This window comes from Mercenaria mercenaria, chromosome 16 (assembly GCF_021730395.1).
Source record: "Mercenaria mercenaria strain notata chromosome 16, MADL_Memer_1, whole genome shotgun sequence".
Lineage (NCBI taxonomy): Eukaryota > Metazoa > Mollusca > Bivalvia > Venerida > Veneridae > Mercenaria > Mercenaria mercenaria.
Genome location: NC_069376.1, coordinates 24987746 through 25003067, shown reverse-complemented (window position 1 = coordinate 25003067; position 15322 = coordinate 24987746). Strand labels below are relative to the sequence as shown.

The following is a 15322-nucleotide window of genomic DNA, read 5'->3' as shown; positions in this document are numbered from 1 at the left end:
TTGTAATAAAAAATTCCATACAAACGTTACCTTATGTACATAATCCTGTCTACTCATCCATTAAATGTAATAAAAATCAGTTTCAAATTCAGTTTTAACACAAAACTAAAACTAATGTCTCATCATTTCATTTGAGAAATGGAGTAAGTTCATACCAACATTCCAAAGTATGTGTTAATTGGCTGGACAGTGTCCATTAGCCTTTGTTTAATTACTGTTGTTTTCTCATATGCTGTGACGGATATACATTTTTATATATCGTGAATATTTACAGAATAGACCAAACATTTATATAGCAAACCTTAAAGGCACTGACCTCCAGATTTGGCTAAAAAATAATATAATGTTATTAATCAAGCAATTTCATATTGGCCTTGTTATTTGTCCAAGGGTAGTCGTATTGGCCCGAGGCCGTAGGCCGAGGGCCAATACGACTGCCCGAGGACAAATAACTAGGCCAATATGAAATCGCTTGATTAATGATAATATTATTATTCAACTTTCAACTGTTGGCGGTAACAGTATAAGAACTCTGTGAGTTACCTTATGACAGCTATGCACGTTCAGGTGAAAAATCGTGTCATTCTTTGACAAGTTGTTTACAGTTTAGACGTATTTTAGAAATCATGATCATTTTCGCCAGTAAAACAGAATGAGTTGTATGTAGGTACTTGAGAATAATTTTGAAAGATACTTTTAATGCGACAAAATCAAGAGTAACTAGAACATACCTTATTTTTTGGAATTCCTATTTATTTTCTTTAGCGAGTACCATACCATTTGAACTGTGATAAAAACTGCTTTAAAAGTCGTTTCCTTTTAGGCTGCAAGCAACGAGACACAAAATTATACACATATGTGTTGATCAAGATAATACAACCAATCAAGCACATATTATATAGTCCCATGCCTCGTTTAATTCTTATCCGAAATTGTTTGCAGTTCACAACTGACACTCTTGTTCGCCAATTTATTCATCCACTTTCCAGCACTTGAATCGCTATTTATCATTGCACAAATAGTCCACACTATCAAAATGTCTGTTAAAGATAAGTCTCATCCTTTTAATTAATCTGAGTTTCCATATTTTCTTATTATTTTCCTTGACAACTGCTAGAATTTCTGACAGGAAACACTTGCATTTTACACAATACCGAATAAGCGAAAGTACCGTTGTAATCTCCGAAGACGTACATCCCGCTCAGTCATACTTGGTTATTAAATTCAAACATGTTGGATGACTTTTTTTTATCAAAATGTGAAAAAAAATGTAATCTATAACTCTGATGTAAAACAAAATGGCGTCATTTAAAAATCAAACGGAAGTGGCTTCTCCGTATTGGCCCTCTCTTTTGAACCAATCAAAATGCTTGAATTCCGTATTGGCCCTGTTTTTTCGTATTGGCCCTGTTTTTCTCATATTGGCTCAGTTATGTTTTGTATTAGCTCTGTCTGTTTCATATGATGTTTGCAATTGATCTAATACAGTGTGTAATATTGTAAAGTTGAATAATAATCTTTCTTTCAAACTGAATTTTGGTCATATTATGAACATAAGAATATGAATTTTTGTTTCTAAAATATTTTAAAATTCCAAATCAAGAAAAAACGATGACCGTGTCAGGAATCGAGCCCGGACCGCCGCGGCAATAAAGACTTTTTCTCGTCGTTGTAACCAATAGCCCTATAGCTGAAGTAGTGAATAATGACTTCAAAACATAGATATTTATAATCGAGACTATTTCTCTGAAGTACTAATAAACTTTGATAATGTGGCAGTTGACCTCAATACAGTCGACACTGTTTATTTTCCAAAACAGGTAAATCCAATATTTGCTTCACAATAGATCAATAAAGGATTATCTTTGAACACCCCTAGACTTATTGGACTCACCTGCCACATTATCAAAGTTTATCAGTAAAAGCCTGACAAACGTTTTTCGATTTTCATTGTAAAAAGTAGTAAAAACAGCAAATTCTTATGTGTTTCTGTAACATAAAGTTTGTCAGTAACTTAGTTTTAAAGCCTTCTTAAGAAATATAGCATTTATTTCAAGATCTAAAAAACCTAAAAAAAAAAATTCTTTTTGTTGTTGAACAATTTGGAGGCATGCTGCTTTAACAAAATGCTAACTGATTACATTAACATATAAATACACAAATTGCAAACAAAATCATGCATGAATTTAAAAAAAATTCTAGGAAAGTAGTAATCTGGATATCAAACCACAAATCATAAATCAATGAAGGGAAAGACAATGTTGTTTCAAAATTAATCAAATTCTGTCTGAAACGTCTATCATTTTAGGTAGTGAAAGAATTTTCATTATCATCAAGTTTAATACGAACATTTCACTATTTTGGTAAAATGCAGACTGACAGAACATCTAGAGGGTATCTGTTTGTTTCAGTGTAAGACTGAAATATTTTTCACACGTGAACAACAGATGCAATGTTTTCACGAGTGGCATAGTCACAAGTGAAAACATGAAAAATCCGTTGGTCATAAAGGAATTTAGATATTTTGACCTTACATATAAAACAAACAAATCTTTAAATTTTATTTCATGTTTAATTGAATTTACTCAATTTATATTTTTTACCGTTGAAAAATATATTTGATATTGTTTTACTGTGAAAATACTAAATATATTTCACACTAATTTTTTGATAATTCACTGGAAAACATACAATAATGTAGCACAGTCTCCAACTGAAACAAAATACCTGAAACAAACAGTACTATATTCTATTTATAGCATCTACTAATTACATATTCTTTCTTGGCATGTGTATCCTGACTATGCAGGAGACATTGCCTCCACGGTTTTCTCACACTGTGGTTTCATTCATCTCCAGCTGAGTATTAAAAGTTGATCATCCTTGGTACGTCTTTTTTTTTCTTTAAAGTCGTCCAATGTCAAACAAATGTAAAATAAAAATAATTTAGTAACAGACAACTTCCCCACATGAATTAGAGGAGACTAGGTTTATCATAATTTGTATGTCCTTACCACAAAGTGCCAAACAAACACTTTTTACTATTTATTCACTCCAATATTTATCATCACAGGGGGTTGTGAAGGATCGGTTGGTGGGTGGGAGGTCATTTCACATTATGCGACAAATAGAAAGTTTAGCTCAAAGTGAGGTTATCAAATTAGCAATGTATTGATAAAACTAGAATACCTTTACTTGTAAGGGAACTTTTACTCTGTATTACCACACATTGTCAAGCTAACTTCCATCAAACCAACTGACCAATGTTTAAAGTACAGTTCAAATATACATTTTCATGTTAAAACTGACAATTTATCTTCTGGCTGAAAGACCAACCCCATAACAAGAGCTGTCCATAAGACAGCCAAGCTCGACTATTCGAAATATTGTCACAGAAGCTGGAAATTATTACCCAAAATGTTAAATATCAAAAGAGTTTTAAGTTCAAAAGGGGACATATCAGAGTTATGGGACTTGATGCTATCAACTAGTTTTATAACCCCGAAGAAACATGTTAAGTTTCAATTCAATATCTGCATTAGTTTTGGGGATAGTAACTTGCATGTAAAACTTTAACCAGAATTTTCTAAGTCCAAAAGGGGGCATAATTTGCTCAAAATACATGTTAAGAGTTATGGAACTTGACCCAGTGAGGTAGGTAATTGATCTAGAAAAAGAATAAATAAGTTCCAAATCTATATGCCTTTTAGTAATAGCTGTATGTACTTGCACGCAAAACTTTAACCAGAATTTTCTAAGTCCAAAAGGGGCATAATTTGGCCAAAATACATGCCAGAGTTATGGGACTTGACCCAGTGAGGTAGGTAATTGATCTAGAAAAAGAAAAAATAAGTTTCAAATCTATATGCCTTTTAGTAATAGCTGTATGTACTTGCACGCAAAACTTTAACCAGAATTTTCTAAGTCCAAAAGGGGGCATAATTTGGCCAAAATACATGCCAGAGTTAGGGGACTTGACCCAGTGAGGTAGGTAATTGATCTAGAAAAAGAAAAAATAAGTTTCAAATCTATATGCCTTTTAGTAATAGCTGTATGTACTTGCACGCAAAACTTTAACCAGAATTTTCTAAGTCCAAAAGGGGGCATAATTGGCCAAAATGAAGGTCAGAGTTATGGGACTTGGTGCTATCAACTAGTTTTATAACCCCGAAGACACATGTGAAGTTTCAATTCAATATCTGCATTAGTTTTGGAGATAGTAACTTGCATGTAAAACTTTAACCAGAATTTTCTAAGTCCAAAAGGGGGCATAATTTGCTCAAAATACATGTTAGAGTTATGGAACTTGACCCAGTGAGGTTGGTAATTGACCTAGAAAAAGAATAAATAAGTTTCAAAGCTATATGCCTTTAAATGATAGCTGTATGTACTTGCATGCAAAAACTTAACCAAGGTGTGACGCCGACGCCGACGCCGACGCCGACGCCAGGGTGAGTAGAATAGCTAGACTATTCTTCGAATAGTCGAGCTAAAAAATGGTCTGACTGGTCCATCACTTGGCACAATGAAGCACAAAATTCTGAACATACACAATACCAATATAATAGACACAATTTTTTATAATCTGTTAAGTACTTAAGTTCATGCTAAGAATTGCTTATCTATAGGACTTTCAAGTTTAAGTTACCATCACCACTTCAAAATGAAATCTGGAGCAATTCTGTGTTTGTCAATGCAGGTCTGAGTATTCTGATAGATATGTCATGCAATTCTGAGTGTTCTGACACTAAGATATGTCAGTACAATTCCGAGTCTTCTGACAGACGTGTATGTCAGTGCAATTCTGAGTCTTCCAACAGGTATGTCTGTGCAATTCTGAGTCTTTCAAAAGATATCTCAGTGCAATTTTAAGTCTTCCAACAGGTATGTCAATACAATTCTAAGTCTTCCAACAGGTATGTCAGTGCAATTCTGTCAGTCTTCTGACAGATTTGTCAGTGCAATTCTGAGTCTTCTGACAGATTTGTCAGTGCAATTCTGACTCTTCCGACACTTGTCTGTTCAATTCTGAGTTTTCTGACAGATAAGTCAATGCAATTCTGAGTCTTTTGACAGACACATGTCAGTGGTACTGTGAGTCTTCAGACAGACTTAATGTCAGTGTCATTCTGAATCTGAAAGAGGCAATAAATTACTACCACAATTTCTACTTTGTCACCATATTCAAAAGATAAGTTCTATCTTAACTGTCTACCATTTATACAACTATTTGAGCCGTGCCATAAGAAAACCAACATAGTGCATTTGCGACCAGCATGGATCCAGACCAGCATGAGCATTCACACAGTCTATTCAGGATCCATGCTGTCCGTTAACAGTTTCTCCAATTCCAATAGGCTTTGAAAGCGAACAGCATGGATCCTGACCAGACTGCGTGGATGCGCAGGCTGGTCTGGATCCATGCTCGTCGCAAATGCACTATGTTGGTTTTGTCCTGGCGCGGCTCATTTATCTCGAGTCAGGGTACCTTAATAACAATTTCCCTGCATTGTATCAGAGAAATTTATTATCATCTGATCTGTCTACTGAAAACTATCTCGAGGATGAGTGAGCATCGTTATCAAAATTAAAACTTGATTACAAAGACTTGGAGCCTTAGATTTAAAATCAATTTTCCCTTTTAAAGATACTTGTTTGCAGTCTTCTTTTTTGTCAACAAAAAGCCATATCAAAATTTAGAAGCTGCATTTTACCACAGTGTTCTTTTGTGTCAACTTATTGACATATGATTTAATGCAATGAATACAGGGAAAAATCAATGCATCAGAAAAGAAGAGTTTCTGAGAAGCTTTTGAAATGCAAATCAAAGCTGAGGGTCTATATTCATCACCAGAGCTTTGTCTGAAATTTTACACTTAAACCCTTCTAAATTTCTAAAATGGACTGGTCCATCATTCAATTTGGGCAATACCACTGATTACTCAAAGGGTCGTTCACTGGAAAATTTTGATGTGGTCCGCCGTTCCTTAATTTGTATGCCGTCCGTCTGACCGGCATTTATCATACCCCAAGAACCGCAACATCTTGGACAACACATCAAAATGGGGTCACTAACATATTATGTCAGGCAAGAAAAACACGTACGAAAATAAGAGAGTTGACCGAACATAAATAAGAGGGTTGACCAAACATTTAATGAGAAATGGACTAAAACTCACACCTGGCTGGTATAAGATGTTAAGACTTGTAACCACCCCACACTTAACTGCCTTTGTAATAACTGCATCAGTGAACCTAAGTTGACCATATAAAGCTGAACCTGCCTTAGTCAGGTCACCTATATTAACCAACCACTTGCCTTAAGCACCCAGTCTGTTCACATCCCAAATTCACCTTTTAAGCAGTTACATGTCTTAAACAGCCAGATAGTGTCCATGCCATCACTGACTGCTAACAATACATGTCTGTATCCACATTTTCTATAAAAATTATATTTCAATATTAATATTAAATATAACAATTTCAATTACACTGTTTCATGATTTTTGATATCTTATAGATGTTACTATATGTTTGACAAAATGGAATTCACCATGTAATGGTTTTCGATGGAATATCCCTTTTTCAGCAAATAATTTCTACCACTTCAAGGCAAATATTACTAATTAAGCGATGGATACCCTTCCAACAATATTAACTGGATGGTACTCAATCAATATTTAATTATTACCAGGGAATGTTTCTTATTAAACTTTTTCAGAAAATTGAATGTGGCAATATTCTGACTAGTGAAATGGAACAGCATTCTAATTCTATCTGAAAATACTGATTCCCTTCTGGGTGGAGAACATGAAGCTGGTGGATCAAACAACAATTCATTTTGCATCCTATTTTTGTACTTTTTTTTACCTCTACTAGATTAAATCTCAACAATATGATATAGTGCTATTACTGCACATAAATGTGTAATCTTCAATGCCCTGAGACTCTACACATTTACAAAGGACCTTTCTTACTTCTTTGCAAAGAGTGCATGTTAATGGTACTCCTTATCTTTGTAGTTGTCTCAATTTCACTCTGTTCACAGTGCTGCAATTTAGTCTGCTATTAGACTATTGACATCCAGATGTGGGATTCACAGTGGAGTTGCTGCAGAGCAGATCCCCTAACCCATGTATTTTTAGATTCGTGCCGATGCTGATTTATTTTTAGTGGTGCTGGTACGGCAACAAATCTCGGCCAATCTGGATCAATTTTTGGTAATTTGAAGGCCAAACATTATTAAAGCTCTTCTAGTATTCAAAAAGAGGACTTAAACAAAAATTTCATTCAAGAATTTCTATATTATTCTGAAAAAATTCATGTCAGAATAAGGGTTTTTGGTCTGCTTACTCATCCAATGATAAATTCCAATCAATAGCTGTTATAGTGTGGATGTAAACAAAAAAACTAAACAAAGAAATTCCAATTTTCTGAATGAAGAAAGGGTCATAATACCGACTAAATAATACAAGTGAGAGTTATTGTGCTTTGCTTGCTTACTCACCTAATGATATATAACAAGTGTAACAAGTTTAAAACTTCTATTAAAGCTCTAAAAGTCAACCTAAATAAAGATCACAACCAATGCTGACAAACCAGTGCTGAAAATAGATGTGTATGTCATAGAACTGTTTAACAAAAATCAGACCAGCAGTTCTAAAACAATTAAGTTTCCATAAAAGCATCATACATCCTTATTCATTGAGACATTAAGCAGAAATCCTGCAGACAAAGAGATACAGCAAAAACAGTGACTCTCACATTTAATTCTGAAGTCTCACTGTTCCAGGGGAGTACAGCGTTTTCTCTAGACATAACAGAGGCAAACATAACAACATTCTCCACAATGATCTGTGTAAATGACATGGTCATTCAATTAATATCTACTTAGTGCTAATAACTTATGTTTCTGTTATCAATTTCATATTAATGGGTATAATAACAAAACCTCTCCCCATTAGTTCAGTAGTATAGGCAGAGAACACAGCTATGAGTGCTAATTCAACCCTTCTGCACAGCATATAACTATGTAATATATTTGGGATTACCTCTTAGTCTTATTCATGTGAGGAAGTTGTTAACAACTTGCGAGTGGGGAACATGTAGAGTTGTTAATACCTTGTGAGTGGGGAACATGTGGAGTTGCTAATACCTTATGAGTGGGGAATATGTGGAGTTGTTAATACCTTGTGAGTGGGGAACATGTGGAGTTGCTAATACCTTGTGAGTGGGGAACATGTGGAGTTGTTAACACCTTGTGAGTGGGGAACATGTGGAGTTGTTAATACCTTGTGAGTGGGGAACATGTGGGGTTGTTAATACCTTGTGAGTGGGGAATATGTGGGGAAGCTGTCAATACCTTGTGAGTGGGGAACATGTGGAGTTGTCAATACCTTGTGAGTGGGGAACATGTGGAGTTGTTAACACCTTGTGAGTGGGGAACATGTGGAGTTGTTAACACCTTGTGAGTGGGGAACATGTGGAGTTGTTAATACCTTGTGAGTGGGGAACATGTGGGGATGTTAATACATTGTGAGTGGGGAACATGTGGGGTTGTTAATACCTTGTGAGTGGGGAACATGTGGGGAAGCTGTCAATACCTTGTGAGTGGGAACATGTGGAGTGGTCAATACCTTGTGAGTGGGGAACATGTGGAGTTGTCAATACCTTGTTTCCGGTATCCCGACCTACCCTAAATTTTTGGCCCGACCCTAAATGTTTTTATGGCCTTGGAGAATATTTTTTTCAACTTTTTAGCAAAAAGATGCAAAACTGCACTTTTTATGCTTTAAACATGGCCAGTGATGTTAGAAATCAACTTACTGATGCTCTAAAGGCATAACCCCCTTATTTGTAATCATTTTTTGACAAAAAAATAATTTCCGAAAAGTCTCCCTTAATATAAAAAATTTCCAAAAAAAAAAAAATTCCGACCTACCTACCCTAAATTTTTTGAGCATGTTACCGGAAACAAAGAATTTTTTTTTTAGGCCTAAGCAACATTTTATGACAATTTTCACATTTCATAATTATATATGTCTGATTTACTTTTAAGGAACAAAAAGTTCCATTGCAATGAGTTAAATCCATATCAGAAGTGTTTGTTTTACTGACTTTTACAAAATTTTGTAATTACTTCCCTTTAAGGTATCCAATCCACAAATAGGTAATATTTCGATGCCTGGTGACCCCATGCTATTTTGATATCATTTGAAAGAGTTGTGTCTGCTGAACACGAATTAGTAAATAAGATGACCATAATTAATAAGCAAGAATCATTACAGTTTTGACTCCAAAATGATAAATCTTACACTGTAGTAACTGGATTTCTGTTGAATATCCTTGAAAACTATAAAGTAAAAAAATAAATATTCTATGACATATTTTGTCATGTAAGTTATATTTTCTTTTTCAGTAGACAATACATTTCAGATGATACCAAAATTATATGAGCTTACCAGGCATCAATATTTGATATATTTTAATAGCACTGTTATTTGTGGATCGGATACCTTAATAAGGCCACACCAAACTGATTACCTGTTCGTCGGATTTCCCACACCAATTTGACGGGAAATGAAAAAAAAATATTTTAATTTTTTTTTGACCGCCCGCACCTGGCGTATTTTTTGCGCTGGGTCGAAATCAGTAGGAACGAAAAAAAAAGTGGAAATTCCGAAGTTTAAACGCACCTTGCTTGTAATTTATCGGAGCAACGGAAGAACATGTTCTCTAATACAGTCACCGATCCGACTACGTAGTCTCTCTACCACACAGAAGTGATACCTACCCCGGTAGTATGAGGTTATTCGATTAAATTTTGTAATATTCGATCACTTTAAAAATCGGGCATAACAAAATGGCAGCCCCCTATGTCTTTTTTTTTATCTCATGCCGAGATGACGAACGGCTGTTGAGATTTCCCCGAGCTGCAGTTTTACAGAGATGTTAGGGCTGCTGCGCTATACAGTCGTGTAAAACCCGCCGGGGTTATGTGTGTTTCTCAAATGCAGGTTTTTGTTTTTGTTGATTGTTCTACAATTCTTTATTTGGTTTGAGTGATATTAAAGATGGCACATGACAATACATCTGGAATTCTAGACATTTGCTTATATGTCACTCAAAAGTGTCAACATTTGTTTTTGTTTACTTTGTATAGTCAAACTCTCAAAGTGCTGGATTTTCATTTGACATAGTGGCTTTGCGACCAGCATCGATCCAGACCAGCTTGCGCATCCGCGCAGTCTGGTCAGGATCCATGTTGTTCGCTTCCAAAGCCTACATCAATTAGAGAAACTTTTAGCGAACAGCATGGATCCTGACCAGACTGCGCAGATGTGCAGGTTGGTCTGGATCCATGCTGGTCACAAAGCCACTATGTTGGTTTTCTCATGGCGCGGCTCAAAATTTTGATTTCTGACAGTCAAACCCAGCCTGCAGACTTGGCACGGAATAGTACCACCTCAGATTAACAGGTTTAATAGAGTGCTGTGTGATCTGCATTTGTAATAGATACATGTACATGTTGTCCAGCACTTCAAAGGTTAAAAATCTAATGTCAGGAGCAGAGAAAATTGTTAAGTGATATGGGATAAATAAGACATTTCAGAATAATAAAAGTGCTGATATATTTCTTACTTTTTATTGTATGCATCACACATTAAACATTCAATACTCCAAAGACAATGCTGTCTGAATGTTACTTCACACACATTTGCAGTGACTGGGAAACCCATGAGACATGAGCCATAGTCACATAAAAATAAAAAATGTCACCTAAGTTTAAGTGCTGATGAGCCCTGTGTCACATGGCTAAATTGTATTATATGCAAAAGGATGAAACTATTTAATAGTGCAGATCTTATGTAAAAAAATGTAACCAACTGATTCTGCCTTTGTGGCCAGTGTAGATCATGATCAGCCTGCACATCCTTGCAGTCTGATCATGATCTACACTGTTTGCCATTCAGTCAGTGTATTTTGGTAAGCACTCCTTTTCACAGTTAATGGTATTGTCCAAATTGAAAGATGGATGAAATTTAGCAGGGTATGGGTTAAGAATGTTATCCAGTGTATGATTAGAGCACTGTTCGGAAGACTTATATTTATTATCAGAGGTATAAAGGAGTATTGTTCAGTTCTACCAGGAAAGTAGAGTAAACTAGCTCTGAATTACCAGTATTAAATGTAAACTGCTTTGAATTTTACTGACATTAAAGCTGTGAAACTGTTACAGTTGTACACTTGGATTTAATAAAGAGCTTCTTTAATCTAAAGTAAATACATACTATAGTGCCAATTCCTAGTACGAAAGTCACAACTGTCCCAAAGAAATTTCTGAATGTCACATAAATTTTTTAAATGTCTCATAATTTATTGTGTATGATGGGCCATTGTCCCATGGACAAAAATTATTTCCCAGTCACTGACATTTGTTTTTCCGGCTTATGAATAGATATACACTTGATTTGGTGATAAACATGACACAAGGGATTATTTTTTTCTTATTTCATCGCTCTTCGCTCGCTTCAATAAATGATGATTTGAAAAAAAAATATTTTAATTTTTTTCGCTCGCTCGCTCGCCCCAAATATTTTTGAAAAAAATCCAAAGAACAAGACATCAATTTGGTGTGGCCTAAGAAAACATTTAAAAAGCTGAGAATTTCTTCTGATTTTGATATTTATATTTTCAAGTTTTACATCCATTTTTCTACACTGAACAAAAGGACAAGTTTTAAAACTATAATTATGTAGCTACTGAATTCATTTATTTCCAACCAAGACAGGCAAACTGGTGAAAATTATGATTCTACAAACTTGCGTATACTAATGAGTTTTGTCCAAAAATGTTATTATAAATGCTAACTTGCAAATTAACATAGTTCTTCAATTAATATCACTCCTTGATCAAATTTATGCTAGTGCTTAAAGTCCTACAAGGCTGAAAAAAAGAAAAAGCAGCTGTCCAAATAGAGAGAATGCATAATAACATGGTTAGAAAAACACCACTTTCAATACTGCACATGATCAACACCATAAAGGGAGGTAATCAGAAACAATAGATTAAATAAAACTTAACCTACTAACATAAAACCAAATATTCAAACCATTGACAGATATATGAGAAGTAAGATTTAACCTTTACCCTACTAAATTTCAATAATGGACCAGTCCATCATTCATTTTGGGCAGTACCATTTACTATACATGGGGTTTGCACCAAATATATACTGACTGAATAGCAAACAGTGCAGACCGATCTGCACTGGTCGCAAAGGCCGAACCACTTGCCGCCAGCAGACTAAAGGTTAACATAGAATCAATGTATCTTAATTATGCCGTTAAAAATGTTTGGCAGCTTCATTATAAAGTTAAACGAAGTCATTATGAGCCTTAAACCTGCTAAATTTCTAGAATGGACTGGTCCATCATTTAATTTGGACAATACCATTTATTATTCAAAGGGGTTTTCACTTAAAAAACTACTGCCTGAATAGCAAATGGTGGAGACCATGATCAATCAGTCTGCACGGATGTCTGTACTTGTTGCAAAGGCAGAATCACTTGCAAGCTAATCTTAACCTACCTTAGCTGGGCAACTAAGAAAATTCCAATTCTAAAGATATCTCTAGTGAAAATTCTACCATATTCAGCTCCCAATTAGCATAAATTAGTAAATGATCAGACAAGAAAGTTTCAAATAAATCCATTCCGTGACAGAAATCTAACTGATCACCTTTAATATACATGTCTCCTTATATACTGTGAAATAATTTAATTTCGTGTGCATGAATTTTCATGGTTTTGACAAAAATGGCTATTTCGTGGGGAAATGAATTTGTGGATTTCATTTTTTGAAGCTACAGGTAAAATGAATGGGAACTTTATTTGTTTGTTGGGACTTAATTGCATGGATTGACACAACCGCAAAATCCACGAAAATTAGTCCCCACCCACCCTGCCGAAAATTAATGATTTCACAGTACAACTGTTGCTCTTTACAATATAAATCATAAAAATACTAAAAGTCTTATATGTACGCTGCAATTGTTTACATAAATTTCGTCAATCACAAACTTTACATTCATTGTATTTATTTCTACAAGAACTAAAAAAAAAAAAATTCCTTTAAAAGAATCAATACATACATAAACATCCCCTGCACAACTCGTCTTTTTAACCTTGAAACAAAAACTTTGTTATATTCCTTTCACAACTGTCAAAAAAATGTTTTAATTGTAAAAATACTTTCACAATCTTTATACAGTTGTCTACATTTTCTTTGGGGCCAATTTCAAGCATCATGCATAATTTTGCATTTTCGCATTCATTTAATGAATACGAAAAGGATAATAATCATGTCAGGTTTTACGGCAGATTTCATATATATTTCAAGGTTTTCGCGCATGTATAATTTATTTCGTACGGTTATATAGAGCAATAGAGTAGACTAATTAAATGCGTGGCTACTGTCAAGGTGACAGCAATGATTAAAGCTTTTTAAGTAATTTCTTATATGAAGCATCTGAAACAAAAAAACTACCGTATTCCCTAACTAAATGCTCCCCACTAATAAATGCCCCCTTATGCAAACTGCAATGCCTCTGAGAGTGTCTGTCCATGTTTAAAGACTGAAATTGGACTTAACTTTTGAAACAACAGTTTCCTTTTTTGCTTTGTTTTCACAATAGAAACATACAATTTATTCACATGAAAAATATAAATGTTATTTAATTTATGCATACTATATAATAATTAATATTTTAAAAGCAAACAGTGGCATTTATACTTCAGCTGCCACTTAATGTGATCCATACCCTTGGCTTAAAGCCATGCTTGAAAAGGTTTTTGATGTACTAAAAAATTCTCATTGTATCTCATTGTACCCAGTTAATGTTCAATTTGGAAGACAGGTTTAATATTCATCGAAGAAAGAGTTATGGTTCTTGCCACAAATTGCCCTTCTCAGTTCATTTAATCATCTGTCATTATATCAAGTTACTTGAAATTCTCTTCAGTGGATTTATAGCTATTATCTTAAATCATAAAATGTCAACAAGACAATTAATGGGCCCGACCCACTCCCCTTTGGAGCATCTACATCTTCTGGCTAAGTTTGATGAACATCAATTATGCAGTTCAAAGATCATTTTTCTATTTTTTGTTTGTAATGGCACAAACAGTATGTTATCATTTAAACAAACTTGAGTGGTCCAATAGAGGGTGCTTCAGATCCAGTTTGGCAAAGAATCCATCATGCAGTAGCTAAGAAGTTGTCAAATAATCTTTTAGATATGGGAACTCCTACCTGCAGTCAAGCCCAAAATTTTAACAAGAGCTGTCAGTGGACAGCGCACTCGACTATTCTCAGTGCTTGAATGTATAATATAATCTATGAGTAAAACTAACATTACAATCTATTCTAAGTTGAAAAGGGGCCATATTTCAGTCAAAATGCTTGATAGAGTTGCCCCCTTCTTTTTACAGACTGTGGTCATGATGATAAACAAGTATGCAAAATATGAAAGCAATATCTCAATGGACTTTGAAAATATTTCGGGTGGTACGCAAACTTTAACATTTATTCTAAGTCAAAAAAGGGGCCATAATTCAGTCAAAATGCTTGATAGAATTGCCTCCTCCTTTTTACAGATTGCGGTCATGATGGTAAACAAGTATGCAAAATATGAAAGCAATATCTCAATGGACTTTGAAAATATTTGTGGTGGTACGCAAACTTTAACATTTATTCTAAGTCGAAAAGGGGCCATATTTCAGTCAAAATGCTTGATAGAGTTGCCCCCTTCTTTTTACAGACTGTGGTCATGATGGTAAACAAGTATGCAAAATATGAAAGCAATATCTCAATGGACTTTGAAAATATTTCGGGTGGTACGCAAACTTTAACATTTATTCTAAGTCGAAAAGGGGCCATAATTCAGTCAAAATGCTTGATAGAATTGCCTCCTCCTTTTTACAGATTGCGGTCATGATGGTAAACAAGTATGCAAAATATGAAAGCAATATCTCAATGGACTTTGAAAATATTTGGGGTGGTACGCAAACTTTAACATTTATTCTAAGTCGAAATGGGGGCCATAATTCAGTCTAAATGCTTGATAAAGTTCAAGCTATTGTAACCCTTAAAAAGGGTCGAGCAGAATCATTTGAAGAAAACTCAAAGGATTCTACAGGCCAAGTTTTGTGATAATCCACTGAGCAGCTCATGAGAAGACTTTCTCACTTTTAAAAGGACCAAGAAGAAACATTCATTCAAATGTGTCACAATTCAGGAGTACAAGTTTTGTAAATACACC

The 15322-nt window shown here is 34.7% G+C and overlaps 1 protein-coding gene across 2 annotated transcripts in view; it reads right to left on the bottom strand.

Moving 5' to 3' along the window:
* LOC123540540 (phosphatidylserine synthase 1-like) overlaps positions 1–15322 on the bottom strand; it is a 63316-nt gene that overhangs the window by 36165 nt on the left and 11829 nt on the right. The gene's annotated exons all lie outside the window — the stretch shown is intronic.